At 41.8% G+C, this 4392-nt stretch overlaps 1 long non-coding RNA gene across 1 annotated transcript; it reads left to right on the top strand.

Moving 5' to 3' along the window:
* The first annotated feature begins 287 nt into the window (after positions 1 to 287).
* On the top strand, positions 288 to 4143 carry LOC142581895 (uncharacterized). The gene is made up of 5 exons (XR_012828314.1): positions 288 to 367; positions 791 to 925; positions 2583 to 2748; positions 3697 to 3814; positions 3995 to 4143. It is a non-coding gene; the product is annotated as an uncharacterized LOC142581895 (long non-coding RNA).
* Positions 4144 to 4392: the final 249 nt, after the last annotated feature.

Below are 4392 nucleotides of genomic sequence, written 5' to 3'. Positions count from 1 at the left end.
CTCTAGCTGCTAAACAACACTGTAAAAAATGGCGTTTTTTTTTTGCGGCCGATATGCCGTAAAATATGCCAAATCTATACCGTAAATTAGAAAGCAGCGCCATCGCCGTTAAAATGCTTCGAGAGCCCGGAGAGGGACGAAGAGAGAGGAGTTTAGAGAGAAGAAGGACGAGCTGCGCGGATGCTCATTGGCGCGCCGGCCGTTCGCGGCGCGCGAAACGCGCATGCGCTAAGGCATTAGCGCGCGCTGTAGAAGGCTAGACGCACGCTATAGCAACTTCGGCCGTCCCGGCGCCGTGGCTTTGGAGCCAAGTGGAAATCGTACATATGCACACAAAGAAGAACGGTTGGTCGCCTTGTAAGTGCAGGTAGGTCGAGTCATTATGCACGGGTCAATGGTGTTCTGCGAAGCGTATGCGATCGGTTGAGCTTGCCAAGTCCGCGGTGTCGCCTGCGGAACGCTTCCGCGCCACTCTTCAGCTTCGCCATGTTTGCTTTCTCCCGCTTTTGATTTAAACGGGTTTGGCACATTCATTGACGTGCACACGTGTTAGTGCTGTTGCGAATTGTTCGCTATCCAGTCTGAGCACTACACGTGATGCAGTGCTCTTCGTCACTTTTGCATGCTTTCGTGCGCCCGCTGCCGTCTTTGTTTGTTGTGAGCGTTGTGGCCTTGTTCGCAGATCGCTGCGCGGCGGCGGCAGCGGGGGTGGCAGCGCCGTTGGGGAAGTCGAGGTGGTTCACGTCGCGGATTCCTCAACTATGTTTCTCTTCTCCGCCCGTCACCGCAGGAACTCTGGATGTTCTCTCTTTGGTGTGTTCGCATGCCACGGACTGTGTGCGACGCATTTGCAGCCATGTCTCATTGTAAAACCGGTTGATTTGATTTGAGGACACACCGCTTTCTCTCTGCATAATCGCAGCAGGTACGTGCATTCAAAGTATATTTGGCATTTCGTTGGCCATAAATGGTGCCAAAAAGCTTCAATTTTTATTGGATAAGTACTTAAAGAAGTTTTAATGTAGCAGCCGTATAGCCCAGAGTGTTTTGATGATTTACCCTAAGGAATTACATGAGGCACTTGCAGTTATGGGCTGTCCTATGTTACACTGCCATGCTACAGAAAGCAGGCAGTAGTGATGATTGCATCGTTGTACAGGCCTCTTTTATTTACAGAACGGCAGACCATTAAAATTTGGTGTTTACAGTCTTTATTGAGAAAAGAAGTCAATATAATGCGAAATGAACGTTAAGACGGTGTAATAAACTAAAATATGTTTATTTAAGTAAACTTTGTTTCTCTGTTTTACACCAAGTATAGTGATCGGAGAATTGGGGCTAGTTATTGTTTTAGGCTGGCGCATTTTTGGAAATACCTAACGCAAGCACCTAGTTCGAAATATTTGGCTGGAGATATTGGTGCCAAGTACTTAAGCATTCCATATGGTTCTGCAACTGAGACCTCCATATGCAAGGGTTTACAAACCAATATGGAATGTTGGTATACTTGAAGCCGATATTTCAGGGCAAGTGTTTTAAACCGCATGCTCTCTCTCTTGAATTTTACAAACATTGACTTGCAATAAACATTCACTGGCACCATTTCTGTAGTTTCCACATAAGCCATGAAACCTGTGATTAAAAATATAACTAATGACTTCCTGTGAATATCCTATGCTGCCAGTATGTTAGTATTTCATTATGTTAACGACAGAGCTTACTACTCAACAGCGAAAATTAACATGTAGTACTCAGTTTTCTCAGGACAGTTCAGCAACAAAAGGCACCCAATATGTGCTATTATTCCCTTTAAACTGTGATCTTCGTGCGCACCATTTAGGGAAGTATGAGCATGCTATATAGTTAATTTGACTGAAAACAAGTGAAAGAGCATACATTTGATCACTGAGCCTGTTGCTTTTGCAATATTCAAAAAATTTTTTCCAGAATTGCAGCTTTAAAGTTGTTCCATATATTTTATATAGCAGTTCAATGGGTTACGCAGTCTGCCAACTACATGGACATATCCTTAATATTCAGTTCGTTTTCTGGTTGCTTTCTGTTATTCAGTATGCTGCCAGAGAGCCAGTATCTGCATTTTTTATGTGCCAGCAGTCTTCACAAGTAACTGTATAGCAATAGGTTGTAAGCCGCTAGCTATATGCAAATGAGTCATAGTCAAGTTTAAAAGCACAGATATACAGGAATGGTTTAAAATATTGACTTAAGTTTGTCGCAAATTTATGTCTTTGAATGGGTATGCACATGGTACACGCTCTTTTTGTTCGAGGATGCCTATAGTTTCACTTCTATTTATTTAAATGCTTTTCGTAACTTTGCCCAAAATAGTTTTCAAAAGCCATTTATAGTTTCTTTCCTGCAACACTATTTTGTGGTTGAAAGAAAGCTAGAGACCTGCTGGTTTAGGAACAAGTGGCACACAACACTCAGTGAAAATCAGAAAGTGCCCTAGAACGTAACTTTCGGAATGCATATATTTTGCATACGACTGGTACAGAGCAGTTGGTGCAGCAGTCAGCCCTATCATGTAAAAGTGACAATACTCTTTTCATTTTGCTTAGGTGATGACATCTGGATGCCTGAAGAGTACCTATTGCTTGTTGATGGCCATGTTGTGGCAGCAGCAATGACTTTCAAGCAAGCATTCTGCATGCTGTTTACAGCTTACTTCTGCTTCCACATTTGTTATGCAGAGAAGGCGTCATGCACACTTGAATTCATGCAAAGGTATATTTTATTTTCTGTTTATGCTTGTATTTGTTTTGCATCATGCGGATTAATGGCATATATTATACTGGCCTTAAGAGAAAGAAACTGTATACAAGCACCTTTAACAGTGCTGTGGATATTGTAAATTCAGTGTCCTAGCTTGATACAAGAAATTGACGGTAGTTGGCAGCAGGAACCAGCAGACATTGCTTCTGTGTAATCGAAAATAACACTGGACGATTTGAAGCTTAGTCCACTTTTTTCAGCTTCACAGTACACGTCTGTAAAGCTGAAAAATGTTGAGGCCTAAGTTTCAAATTGCACAAAAGCAATGCATTCCGGTTCCTGCTGCGAGCTACCATCAATTATTGGAATTCATCGGAAGGTCAAGCTGCTCCCATATCTATATAGCAGGGAGATTTATATTCAGTTTGCAATTCCCCAAAGTAAGAAGCAGGTCTAAAATATCCTTAGGTAAAATGTGTTCACAGTAAAGAATAAAAGCACTTTAGAGATTTGTTGAATCTAAAAGCAAAACCCATCTGTGGCTTTTTTCTACGATGAAAGTCAGTCAGACCTCCCACGTGCACCTTACACCAGATGCACCTGTACGGTAAAAGTCAAAAGTCACATTTCCTGGGTGTTAGGTGGAGAAACGGTGCACGAAAATCGGGGACAAGACGAGAAGTACACAGCAGGCTTTGTCGGTTACTAGATTTTTTTTTTTGCGCTGTTTCCTATTCAACTTGCTCATGAAACAACTTGTCCAACTTTGAATCCTTTCGTAGGCTGGTGTTCTTTAAAACAAAAAAAATCGTATTATTTGTATGTCATGTTTGAAATCAGCGTGAGCTGTGGCATTAAAAAAATTATAGATTATCCGAATCATTTCTTTAATGCCAGTATATATAGGCTGTATTGCAATTATACCTGCCTTCTCTTTATTTGGGGGGGGGGGGCATTTAGGACATTTTTTGGCATAAACGCAGAGCGTGGAAGGAAGGGCAAAAAAGGAAATGTGGCGATCTGCAAGAAAGTTCTTGCCTTGGTGCAGCGCATTACTGAGTGTAAATGGAACATCTAGGTAAGTCTGCCCCATATACCTGCCTTCTCTGTTTTGTGCTAACTTTGAAAATATGTTATAAGTCATTCTACCTTTCATAATATGCAAACCACTCTTTTCAAGAGCACTCACATTCTATGTAAGCACCTCTTTATAGCATTTGGAAGCCCATTGAGTCATTCTTTTTACTTTGCCCCACAGCATGAACTAGTTGACCACACGCAGGGATACTTTTCCGGCTGCCAAGCAGCCCAGAACCTTGCAATGCGAACTACAGAAATGGTTCCCTTTCACCAAGCCATCTACACAAGAAATTATTTTAAAGCTACGTAAAGTGCAATAAAGTGTTTTGAAATATTTGGTGTTCATTATAAAACATCACTGGATGTTTTCCAGTGTAAAGTTTTGATTCTGTATCAGTGATGTTTCAAAAAGTGAGCTGGCCATTACAATAAGTTAAGCTGCTCGCTTACTTTATTTCTATTTGTTCCGTTAACAGCGCTGATATTTTGTAGCGATGCCTTTTCCGATTCTGTACTTTTTCGGGCTTGGCCAGTGGTCAGAGCGACGATGTGCCCTCATTATCAATAGGATCAGAC

Source organism: Dermacentor variabilis, chromosome 5, assembly GCF_050947875.1.
Source record: "Dermacentor variabilis isolate Ectoservices chromosome 5, ASM5094787v1, whole genome shotgun sequence".
NCBI classification, from domain to species: Eukaryota; Metazoa; Arthropoda; class Arachnida; order Ixodida; family Ixodidae; genus Dermacentor; species Dermacentor variabilis.
Note: the sequence above shows the minus strand (reverse complement) of the source record. Positions and strands in the feature narration are given on the sequence as shown.